The sequence below is a fragment of the Crocuta crocuta genome, unplaced genomic scaffold (genome assembly GCF_008692635.1).
Source record: "Crocuta crocuta isolate KB4526 unplaced genomic scaffold, BGI_CrCroc_1.0 scaffold36, whole genome shotgun sequence".
Classification (NCBI taxonomy): Eukaryota; Metazoa; Chordata; class Mammalia; order Carnivora; family Hyaenidae; genus Crocuta; species Crocuta crocuta.
Window position 1 is genome coordinate 20,209,387 of NW_027532203.1, and position 13,904 is coordinate 20,223,290.

Consider the following 13,904-nt stretch of genomic DNA (forward strand, 5'->3'; position numbering starts at 1 on the left):
CAAAATATATAAAGAATTTATACAACTCAACACCAAAAACATAAATAATTTAAAGAAAAACCATGGGAAGAGGACTTGTATAGGCATTTTTTCTGAAGATGACATACAGATGACCAATGCACACATGAAAAGATATTCAAAATCACCAATCCTTAGGGGAATGCAAGTCAAAATCACAGTAAGATTTCACTTGACACCAGTTAAATAGCTAGAATTGAGACAAGGAGTAACAAACGTTGGCATGGATGTGGAGAAAAAGGAACACTCATGCACTGTAGGTGGAAACATAAATTGGTGCAGCCAGTGTGGAAATTAGTATGAGGGGTATACCTGAAACTAGAATAAACTGTATGTTAGCTAACTGTAATATAAATAAAAACTTTTATTTATTTATTATATTTTTTTAACATTTATTTATTTTTGAGAGATGGAGAGAGACAGAGTGTGAGAGGGGGAAGGAGACCCAGAATCTGAAACAGGCTCCAGGCTCTGAGCTGTCAGCACAGAGCCTGATGGGGCTTGAAGCCACAGACTGTGAGATCATGACCTGAGCTGAAGTCAGACGCTTAACTAGCTGAGCCACCCAGGTACCCCAAACAAAAACTTTTAAAAGTTAAAAATTGGGCACCTGGGTGGCTGTTGGTTAACTATCCAACTTTGGCTCAGATCATGATCTCACAGTTTGTGATCCTGAGCCCTGCATCAGGCTCTGTGCTGAAGCTCAGAGCCAGAAGCCTACTTTGGATTCTGTGTCTCCTTCTCTCTCTCTCTGCCCTTTCCTCTGCTCATGCTCTGCCTCTCTCTTTCTCTCTCTCTCTTTTTCTCTCTCTCTCTCTCTTCCCCCTCTTCCTCCCTCTCATTCTCTCTCTCTCTCTCAAAAACAAACATTTAAAAAATTAAAAATTAAAATAGCATATTATTCAGTAACTCCAATATTGGGTATTTACCCAAGGAAAATGAAAACACTAATCTGAGAGGATAAATGCTCCCATATGTTTATTGCAGCATTATTTATAATAGCCAAGATATGAAAGAAACCCAAATGTCCACTAATAGATATATATATGCAATAGAATATTACTCAGCCATAATAAGAATGAGATCTTGCCACTTAATAACAACATGGATGGACCTAGAGAATATTATGCTATGTGAAATAAATCAGAGAAACACAAATACCATATGATTTCACTTATGTGGGATCTAAAAATATTTTTAAAAATTGCAGGATGAGAACCATAAATACAGAGAATACACTGGTGGCTGTCAGAGGGGTGGGGGTGAGGACATGGGAGGAATGCGTTCAGGTGAGTGAGAGATACTGGATTCCAGTTGTGGAATGCATAAGTCATGGGGATACAGGGCACAGCATAGGAAATATAGTGAATAGTATCATAATAGCAACATATGGTGACAGATGGTAGCTACACTCATGGTGAGCAGAGTATAACCTATAAACTTCTTGAATCACTTGAACTAAGGTAACATTGTATGTCAGCTATTCAATTTAGAGAGAGGGAGAGAAGAAGAAGAGGAGGAGGAATAAAAGAGGTGGAGGAGGAGGAAGTGGAGGAGGAGAAGAATTGAACACTCAAGGTTTCAGATGACTTTACTGGTAAATTCAACTAGATATTTAAAGATGAAACAATACTAATTCTACAAAAACTCTTCCACAAATATTCTTTGAGATCACAGACACCAAGATCTTCAACTTGATAATAAGATATTTTATAAATTATTCAATACTTAAAAGTAAAAATATATAACTCAGTGGGAATTTACCTGAGAAAGTAAGGTTGAATTGACATTTAAAAATTAATTCATCATATGGACATGGAGGAAGACACTTGTTGGAATGAGCACTGGGTGTTATATGGAAATCAACTTGACAATAAAATATTTAAGAAAAAAATTAATTTATCATATCAATAAACTCAACACTACACGATTATCTCAAAACTATTCATCAGAAAAACTCTCAGAATACTAGAAATTGAAAGATTCTGAAGTGGATAGGGGTCATCCATCAAAAATTACAGCTAATTTCAAACTTGACAAGGAAGGACTGAACATATTCCCACTAAGTCTGGATAAAGGACAAGGCATTTTTACCCTCACTACTCCTATTGAGAATTGCACTAGAAATCTTAGCCAATGTAATAAAACAATATCAAAGGCATACATATTACAAAGGAAGTAATAAAATTATATGTACAGATTAATAAGAAATCTGAAAATGAATAAAGAAAACTACATTTAAAATGGAGTCAGAAAGCCCTGAAGGAAGAGCTCTCATACAATACCATGCACCTCCATTTACAGAGTTTAGCAAGAAGATTACCTTGCATTTCCCAACAGGAAGAAACTTTTTTTTTAAACCCCAGCAGCAAGAGGGAAGATTATCTCCTTGCCCAGCAACAACCGAAGCAATGAGAACTGTCACAACACACCCAATGAGAAGTTGCTACAACCCATAACTGTCACTCTCTTTCAATGGACTTTCATTCCAAAACGCCCCTTTCAACTTCCTCCTTTCCTCTACAGAAACAAGTCCCCTCCTCCCTTTTGTACTCTAAAGGACACTATGGTTCACTATTTGCATGTCCTGAATTGCAATCTCTTTATTGTTCCTAAATAAAATCATTTTGTTGGTGAGCTAACTGGCTATTTTTAAGCTTGATATTACATGGTGTCAGAAATGGGATCTAAGGGCAATAAATCCCTGAGAACCTAGCCACTTTTGGAATCATGTGAGTTACCCACTTGAGCCCTGATTGTAGCCTCTGCTTCTGTGAATTGTCTTTTCCCTTTCACTTTCATAAGTCTCCTCTCAGATTCAACCTCACTTCCTTTGGTTGAACTCTTTATTTGGGGTATGTTTTTATTTTTCATGAAGGCATCATCCTTTTGACAAGTAGTCATTTGATTTCCTGAGCTATAAACTAAGATTATAGGCTCCAAATCCTCTAAATTCTATCAGGAGTACCCTCCTTCCAGAATTCTGGCAAGTTTTGTTTTTTAAAAACTATGTTCCCTCCTCATGAAATTTTATAACTAAATGGACCATCCTAACAAAAAAGTAATTTAGAACTCCAGTTGTCATTATGGGGAACTTTTGACCTTCACTTGTCTTTCTCAGAACTAAATTAGAAAGCTGAAGCTCTAAACTTGTTTAATTCTAAAGTTGTATCTTTACAAAATGCCATTTCTAAATTAAATAATTGAAAGAAAATAAGAAAGCTTCTAAGGCCCTGTCCTTCTCTCCTCTATCCTCTTTGTCTCGGGTGCCATCTTGTCTTTTCTGTCTGCTTTGTCTCCACTGTCTCCAGGTGTGTGGCAACCATTTTGTGCCAAGGCTTCACCACTGGCACCATTTTCCCTTTTGCCTTTTGTGCTGACCCACTTCCTCTATAACCTCTGCATCCTCATTCTAATCCTCATTAAATTCCCCATTTTCTCTGAATTTCTCCCTACTTTCTCCTCCCTGAGCCTCTTAAAGTCTGCCTCTTTAAAAATCAGACTCTTTGAGGATCCAAATGTTAAGCCCCTAATTTCTTATATATCCTGGACTAGAGCTGGACCAGGAGCTATAAGTAAATATTTTCCCAAATAATCAAAGAGTCCATACAGATTTGCTGAGGAATTTAATATAGTCATTCAAAGTTAACCTGGTTTCTCTGACATATCAGAGCTAGTTCATATATTTCAGTGAAGATCAGGTCCAGCACTGAATGAAGGCTGTCAATTGGGATAATCTTAAAAAGTCTCTAGAGCTATGTTTAGACACAGATAGGCTTAATGACATCTTAAACTTCCCCAAACCCAAAACTAAATGTCAGTTGTAAAGTTTTTTCAGACCAGCAGCTAGTGCTGAAATTAGATTCCAGACTTCTCTTATGGCCTAATCCCTATATGGTTTACTTAAAAAACTGACTTTATATTTGGGAAGATCAGGATGACTCAGCCTTTAAGGACTTAAAAGAAAGCTAAAGAAATCTCTCTGCCCTTGGAAATCTCAATAATGAACTTCCCATTTTCCTTTTTCTATATGAAAAAGGAAATGTCCTTGGAGTACTCATCTAAAAACTTGGGAACTGTCATCACCTCCATAGCATATTCTAGCCAACAGCTAGACCCTGTGCTACAAGGATACCTCCCTTGCCTCAGAACCATTCTTTCCACTGTCCTTTTGTCCCATGAGTAGTCATGGAATCTCTCTTAACAACCTTTGTTCCCCATACTGAAGCCCTACTGAATTCTTATCATACTCAACCTCTTTTAGATAGTCACCTAACCTCCTATGAAATCCTTCTGCTAACTGTCCTTCGTATAACTCTTTCTCACTGTGATAATCTTAACCCTGCCACACTTCTTCCTTCCTTTATGGATGACACACCTCCTGCCTGTTGACTTTGACAGTTCACCTTTTGACTGACTCCCCATGATGACTTATAAGAAACTCACTTGGATAATACTGACTTCACATGGCTTATTAATGGTTCTTATTTAAGGGGTGAGAGTGGTAAATATTGTGCCAGGTATGCTATTGTAACTCCTTATGACATTTTTGAAGTTTCACCTTTGCCTTTGGCTACCTCAGTCCAACATGCTGTTATGTGCTCTCACTCAGCTTATACTCTAAGGACAAAATCACATTTATACTGATAGTAAGACTTTGAAGTAGCTCATGACTTGAGAATGATATGTAAATATCAAGGCTTTTTACTTCCAGTCAGGGGAAAAAAAACTAAAAATGGTTCTCACGTCCAAAATTTATTAGATGTCATACTCTTACCAGCCATTTTGGCTATTTTTAAGGCTCCTCAGCATTCCATTTAGCTTGACTCCCTAAAGATTGAAGGTAACAAAACTTACTGATATTTTTGCCAAGAATGATGCTTTGAAAGAAACCAAGACCAAATTTATGTCATGGTCCAAAGGGATGTTTCCCCAAATGATAATCTAGAAAAACTGACTAGAGATGCCCAACAATTGGTCACAGAAGATGAAAAACATTAAAAATCTAATAATTGTCAGTATGATCAAAAGAGAGAACTCTGGTTTGGGCCAAATAACAATCCTGTACTGCCAGAGATTTTGAAATTCCCATTAATGATCACTGTATATGCATCAAATCACTGGCCTATTCATAAAATAAGCTTTATTAATCATTACTGGTGAGGAAATATCAATAGGACCACAAAAAGTATCTACTTTGCTCTATCTGCCTAAAATAAAATTCAGTAAAACTTGTCGGTACTCTTCCAAATAACTTTAAACTGCCCAGTGGAACATTTGAGTTTTGAGAAATGGATTCCATACAGATATCCCCATCTCATACATATAAACATGTTTTGGTGATGGTTTGCATGTTTCTTCATTGGACTGGAGCTTTCCCTTGTAGGCTAGGTGCTGTTTCTTCTGTGGCCAAAAGTCTATTAGAAAAAATTATCCCTACCTGGGGAAATGCCTTTAAACCTCATAGTGACTGGGAAACTCATTTCACTAGTCATGTGCTTTGACATATATGTGTTGTTTGTTGATTCTACAACACTTTCATTATGCTTAGCACTGTCAATTCTCAGGGCTGGTCAAATTCGTTAACAATATCATTAAGATTCAATTGGTGGGAATGCAAACTGGCGCAGTCACTCTGGAAAACAGCATGGAGTTTCCTCAATTAAAAATAGAGCTACCATATGACCCAGCAATTGCACTACAAGATATTCATCCAAAGGATACAAAGATGCTGATTCAAAGGGACACACACACCCCAATGTTTATAGCAGTACAGTCAACAATGGCCCAAATATGAAAAAAAGCCCAAATGTCCATTTTCTGATGAATATACAAGGAAGATGTGGTATATACATACAATGGAATATTACTCAGAGATAAGAGGAATGAAATCTTGCCATTTGCAACAGTGTGGATGGAACTAGAGTGAATTATACTAAGAGAAATAAGTCAGTCAGGGAAAGACAACTATCATGATTTCAGTCATGTGGAATATAAGAAACAAAACAGATGAAGATAGGAAAAAGGAAGGAAAAATAATATAAAAACAGAGTGAGAAAAACCGTAAGAGACTCTTAAAGACAGAGCAAACTGAGGGTTGCTGGGATGGGCTAAATGGGTGATGAGCACTAAGAAGGACACTTGGGACGGGCACCAGATGTTATATGTGAGTGATGAATTACTAAGGTCTGAAACCAATACTACACTGTGTGTCAACTAACTTGAATTTAGATAAATAAATTTAAAGTAAAAAGAAAAAAAAAGATTCAATTGTCAAAATTTGTAGAATTTCTTGTACAAAATCTTCAAATATTTTGGCCCAAACCACTGCCCCTTTTAAGATGCATAAAGTCTCAGTCTTTGAACGAATTACTGGATGCCTGATGCATCTAGCCGCTGCTTCATTTGATTCACAGCTGGTAAAAGGAGATAAACTTCAAATTACAAAGGTCTAATAATGTATATTAAAAATCACCATGCTTTAGTAGAGTAATCTTTCCACAGTCTGCTCTTGAGAGATGAAGACCTTAAGCCTCATTCCTTGCAACCCAGAGATACCAACTACTGGGAAAGATATCCCAAAAGGATTTTCTTCAACCTCACTGAAAAGGCCCCTATCAGATAGCCAATGCTTGTGCTGCCCAAATCTACAGACTAGACTCGGATTTCATGTATTTCATCTAAAGAAAGCACCAAACCCTGACTGGACCTGCATACCAGCTTGTAGCCTGAAAGTAAACATTTCCAGGAGTTGAAGCAGACAAGAGCTGGAAGAGTATGCCTTTTTCTTGCTGTTATTTCTTAACTTATTTTCTCCCTCTTCTTCATGGAAAGACAATGCTCTTAACAACATTTTGCAATTTATTGCACACAGAGGAAACCTTTCTGACTGCTGGGCCTGTCACCAGAAACTGATCTGTTCACAGTGTTGAAGACCTCTTGGTTCTACTTGTAACCAATTCTTCCGAATCCCAAATGCCACTATTGATTACACCTGTGTTTATGGATGTTACCTACTGTGTTAGGATATTATGGTCAGATGTCCTCCTACCTTGTTTTAACCTTTCCCCAATCATAACCATACCAACTCAGCTAAATATTTCCAACTCTGCTAATCATACAATTTTTACTCCCTTATGATTCTTCTATAAGTGTGATTGATCTCTTTGCACTCAAGGAAAATACAAATGGGTTAACTCCTCTCTGTAAGACTTTTAGACAAGATCTCTTTAGAATAAGATGGTCTCTCACAAAATGACTGATTCCTCGCTTGAAAGGATCATTTGGGAAATTCCAGCTTATCGATCTATCAATAATCACAACTTAGCTGGAGTACTCTGCTCTCCATCTGGTTTAATTTTGTCTTCAGCACAAAGTATTTCCCATGGGTATATGAATACTAAAATGTTTGGTGAATTGGAAGTTAATGTTTATTGGGACATTTACTGTCCCTATTAACATCCATAACAAATTATAAGCTTCCCATCGATCCATACTATTAAACTTCCATGGCCACCTCAAATAGGAACTTTAGAGGTGTATATGCTTTTGGGTTTGCCTCCATAGAGAGAGACTTTCTCCCTTGGGTTGTTGTGAGTGCCAATATATGTATGATTAGAAATGTCTTCCAACATTAGGAAAGCTTGCTGATTCCACAGACAAGGCATTGCAACCCAACAACAATCACTTGACTCATTGACTACATTAGTTTTTGGACAATTGCTTAGCCCTTGGTTACCTATTTGTTGAGCAAGGAGGAATTTGTGCAATAGTCAATACCACCTCTTACACATGGATGATTCCTCTAGGGAAGTAGAAACCTAATTACATAAGATTAGGGAATGAGCACACTGGCTACAACAAATTTCAACTAACAATCCATGGTTCTTTCGTTACTTCAGGTGTGGGCTCTGGTTTAGAACTATTGTACAAGCTATAATTCTTATATTGCTTTTGATTCTGCTTTGCATAATTATTTTAAAGTACTGTAGCTCTTGCCTGCCAAATCTCTGCATAAGTGATGTGCCCAATAGGGTGATGCTAGCTCAGTGCTTCAAAATCTCCAATGCTTACAACTCTGATAAGATACAGACTTCAGGTGAGAAATGCCTGAGAATTATCCCTCCTACATTTCCAAAACCGAATGTGGCCTCCATGGTTTCCAATTTGTGTATTTTTCCTCTGACCTGGAACATGACAACCAGGAAAAGTCCTTCCTATATCAAGAGATGAAACCACTAAATGCAGAAAACTTGACTTTAGCTCAGCGGTACTTTTGAGTAAAGATCTTGATCAAAAGGGGGAAATATGAAGGTGAATAAAAGAAGCCTCATTTAAAATGGAGTCTGGAAGCTCTGAAGAGGGAGGTCTCACATATTTCCACCTACTGTCATTTGCAGATCCCAATAGCAAGAAGTATATCCTGTATTTCCCAATGGGAAGAAGCTTAATTTTTGTTTTGTTTTGTTTTTTACCCAGTAACAACTCAGACAATGAGAACCACTACAATTCAGGACATGAGAAGTTGCCACAACCTGAACACTTGCTCTCCTCCAATTGACTTTCATTTGCAAGTATCTCCCAATTCCCTTTCCTCTCTAAAGCAAGCCCCTCTTCTTTGTTGTCTAGTCTTGCCTATGGTTCACTGTAGTTTGCATCTCTCAAATTGCTATTCATCTGCTATTCCCAAATAAATTCATTTTGCTGATAAATGAACAGGCTATTTTATTGTGAAGGTTACAGACACTTTGAAGGTTGTGGGATACAAGGTAAATATACAAAAATCAATATTGTTTTTATGTATTAATTTGAACAATTGGAAATTGAAATCAAACAACCAGCACTACTTATAACAACACAATACCTCAAATGATTAGGTATAGATATAACAAAATATGTTCAAGTTCTCAATATTGAAAACTGAAAAACAGTGAGAAAACAAAGCAGATAAAAATAAATGGAAAGATATACCCCATTTGTGGTTTGGAAGACTCAGTATTATTAATTTCCTAGTGGTTTTTATAGATGCAATGCAATCCAGATCAGAATCTCAGCATTACTATTGTAGATATTATTAAGCTAATTTAAAACTTTATGTGGAGAAATAGAACTATAATAGCCAAAAACAATTCTGAAGAAGCAAAATGCTGGAGAAGACACAGTGCCAATTTCAATATTACTATAAATTTACAATAATTAAGACAGTATGGGATTGCTGAAAGATTAGAAATAGAAAACAATAGAAAATACAGAAATAGACCCATAGAAACTTAGTTTTTGATAAAGAAGAGGCAATTTGGGGCACCTGGGTGACTCAGTCGGTTAAGCGTCCGACTTCAGCTCAGGTCATGATCTCGTGGTTTGTGGGTTTGAGCCCCACGTCCGGCTCTGTGCTGACAGCCAGCTCAGAGCCTGGAGCCTGTTTCAGATTCTGTGTCTCCCTCTCTCTCTGACCCTCCTCTGCTCACCCTGTCTCTCTCTCTCGGAAATAAATAGAACATTTATAAAAAATTTTTTTAAAAGACGATTCAATTTAGAAATAATAGATTTCAATAAGTGGTGCTAAAACAATTGAATATCTCTATGTATAAACAAATGAAACATCTTCATAAAAATAACTGAAATTAACAGATCTAACTGTAAAATTTGTTGAAGTTTTTAATCTTAATTCCAGGATACTTAACATACAGTGTTATATTAGTTTCAGGTGTAAAATATATCAATAATTTTATACATTACTTAGTGCTCATCATAGGAAGTGTACTCTTTAAACCCCATCACCTATTTTCACTCAACCCTCCACCACTTCTCTGATAACCATCAGTTTGTTCTCTATAATTAAGAGTTTGTTTCTGGGTTTGTCTCTTTTTGTTATTCCTCTGTTCATTCATTTTGTCTTCTTATATTCCACCTATGAGTGAAATCATATGATATTTGTCTTTTTCTAACTGACTTTTTGCACTTAACATTATACTCTCTAGCTCTATCAATGTTGTTCCAAATAGGAAGATTTTATTCTTTTTTATGGCTGACTAATATTCCATTATATATATATATATAATTATGTATATGTATGTATATACATATATATGGCATCTTCTTTATATAAATATATGTATACTACACATATACATATATACTACATCTTCTTTATCCATTCATCTATCAGTGGACACTTGAGCTGCTTCCATAATTTGGCTATTGTAAATAATGCTGCTATAAACAAAGGGATACATGAGTATTCTTCACAAATACTCAGTAGTGTAATTCCTGGGTTTTAGGGTAGTTCTCTTTATAATTTTTTGGAAACTCCATACTGTCTTCCACAGTGGCTCCACCAGTTTTCATTCCCACCAAAAATGCATGAGGTTTCCTTAATTTAAAACCATAAAACTTCTAGAAGAAACTATAGGACAAATATGTATGACTTTGAGGTTGGCAATAAATTTTTAAATATGACATCAAAAACAATTGATAAAGTAAATAATAATTATTATAGATTGAATTTTTTCAGAATTAAAAAGTTATGATCTATGAAACACACTATTAGGAGAATAAAAAGACAAGCTACACACTGACAAGAATATTAAGGATTTGTCTCTCAAACATATGAGGACTAATCAATTTTAATAATAAAACAATAAAAAATGATGGAGATCTAAGCAGATACTTCAAGAAATATATATGGATGGAAAAGAAATATAAAAAGATGCTCAGTATTTAGTCATTAGGCAAATTCAAATTAAAACTACAATGAGAAACCACCATGTGTCTGGTAAAATAAACAGACAAACTGTCAATACCAAACAGTACAGATGCAGAGCAACAGGACCTCTTTTTTCATTGCTAGTATCAATAGAAATGGTGGAGCCACTTTGTAAAACCTCTTACCAGTTTCTTACAAGTTAAAGATACATAGGATTCAGTAATAATACCTCTAGATGTTTACCCAAGGGAATCAAATATGTGTGCTCTCACAAAAACTTGTATATAAATGTTTAAAGCACTTAATTTATAAACTCTCCAAACTAGAAACTGCCAAGATCTTCTTCAAAGGTGAATGGATAAACTGTGGCATGTCCATCGCATAGAATTATATTTATCAACAAAACAATTATGGATTTTAAACACACTTTGCTAACTGAAAAAGACTTAAAAGGATACATATTACATGATTCCACTGTTGTGATAATCTGGAAAGGGGGAAACCATTGACATAACAAATCAGTGGTTGCCAAATACTGGGAAAAATTGACTACAAAGAGGCTACACAGGAAACTTTTATAGTGATTAAAATAAGTTTCTATGTTAATATGATTTGAACATATGATGGTACCTTTATCAAAACCCACATACCTTCTACACCATATAGAGTGAGTTTTACTGTTAGGACAGCAGCCCCTGGAATGCTATGGGAATTCCAGGATGGATATGTACACTGTGACAAAATCTATCTTATTATCAACGGATGACATAACCCAACTGAAAAGGTAAACAAAAAGGGAGTTGATGTTTTACTAGAAACTGCCTAGAGACCAAAATTACTGTACATATGCACATTATATCCTAATTAGCAAATATGTTTCTCACTAGGATACAGATTAAAATATCTAAAGCTATATATATACTGAAGTTGAAAAACAAATTATAGATAAGGAGAGTCAGGGTTCTGTCAGAGAAAGAAGTTACAAATAAACAAAGGGTAAAAAAACAGAATGAAGTTTGCAGTGCTGGAAGACAATCAGAGACATCAGCATAAATGCATGAACACAAATACCCACACATACACACAGACAGCCACACAAACACACACACACATACATACATACAGGAAGCTAAGTGAAGAATGGAGGGAAACTGTACTATCTTTGCATTTCTTTTGTAAATCTAAGTTAGTCTGAGGAAAAAAAAAGATAAAAGAGAAACTGGTTGCAAATGACTTCAGCAAGAAAAAGATTCATACTCTCTAATATCTTTTTCCTTGGGAGAGTTTTTTAAATAAGTGCCTGTTTCTCTTTTGGTGTGCTCTTGAATCTTCAGGGTGCCGGCTCTACACTCTGGTCTCTGATAGAGTGTATATATTTGAGTGGCAGAGATATGTGTTAGAATGTCCTCTCTTAAAGTCTGTGTTCAAACTTTTTGGGTCCCTACAGTAGCCCTGCTGTGGCTATCATCCTTCTTGCCATAAGAACTCAAAGTCACTCAGACTGAGAAGAGGAACAGATACCATGTGTTCCTTGCTGTTGTCTTTATTGCTCTATCTCTCCTCCAAAAATGTCCATGCACTCAGCCCCTTCCACCTCCAGCCAATAGGGGAGGAGAAGCCTCCATTTGCTTAAACTGTACATAGGCACCAGAAGATGCCATAAAGTTCCATAACTATCCAGAATTTCATATCTATTTGAGTTTATCTAAAGCTCCTATACAAGAACAAGAACATGTAATTAGTCCATTACTTATATTATTACAGGCATGTAACCAGTTCAATATTTTAAGTTAAAAAGAACATTGCAGCATCTTGTAGCCAATCAGAAAATTATAACATAAAGAAGATAAATTTTAAAAAATTATGTTGTATTTATGTTTGAGAGAGAGAGAGAGAGACAAAGTGCAAGTGGGGGAGGGGCAGAGAGTGGGAGACACAACATCTGAAGCAGGCTCCAGGCTCTAGGCTGTCAACACAGAGCCTGACTCGGGGCTTGAACTCAGGAACCAGGAGATCATGACCTGAGACAAAGTCAAACACTCAACCAACTGAGCCACCCAGGTGCTCCTAAGAAGATAAAAATTTAAGAACAAAAGAAAGATATGTTAATTCATCTAGTGGTTTTTCACTTCTGTACGTTATCTTCTTCTTCTTCTTCTTTTTTTTTTATTTCTAGGAGAGAGAGAGAGACAGCATGAGCAGGGGAGGGTCAGAGAGAGAGAGGGAGACACAGACTCTGAAATAGGCTCCAGGCTCTGAGCTGGCAGTCAGTACAGATCCCGTCGCGGGGCTCAAAGCCACGAACCGCGCGAGATCATGACCTAAGCGAAAGTCGGACGCTTAACCGACTAAGCCACCCAGGCGCCCCTCACTTCTGTATGTTATCTTCAGGTAGAATAGATAGAAGCAAAGGTATATAGAATAAACCATTACTATGCAAACATCAAAGAATTCCAGGAGATAAAACAGTCTTTAGTAGCATGAACAGATGAAGACTGAAGAGAAGTTTGGGAATTTAATGTTGATTTCTCAGAGCAGAATAGAAACCCAAGGCTAAGACTGGGCACATCTGGAGAGGTAGGTTTTCAGTCAGCAGGGTTTCAAGAAAAATCTTAGAGGATTAGTTAGAGAGGACAGAGATATCAAGGAACTAGTTCTGAAGGAATTGTGACAATATTACAAAGCCTTCTTTGTGAACACCCATGCATTTTGCAATTACAGAGGTCCCCTTGGGGCTGGGCGGACTGTAAAATTGAGTGTGAAACATTGTTCTAAGCTTTGTATGTGTATCCAGTTATTCTATGATTATACCCTTGAGGACATGGAAGCCTTGAGAAGATATGCAACTGGTAAGTGGCAAGCCAGAATTTGAACGCAAATGGTGTTACTCAGGACCCATTCCCTAATTCTTCACATGACCTATTTTCCAAAAGATTTTTATTTTTCCCTCACAGTCATACACCCAAGGCATTTTCTATTCTGAATCAATATTGTTCATATAAGGGCCTCAGTTTTCAAATTGCTCTTTGCCTCAGTAGCCTATTGAAAAAGATGCTTTTCCTATAATAGATACTTGCTTTGTATCATAGGGTTGAGAGAATATTAAGAGAATAACATTGAGACAAGATATTTCAAAGTGCTTTGTAAATTCTAAAGTGCCAAGGATTGTTCAAATGTAATT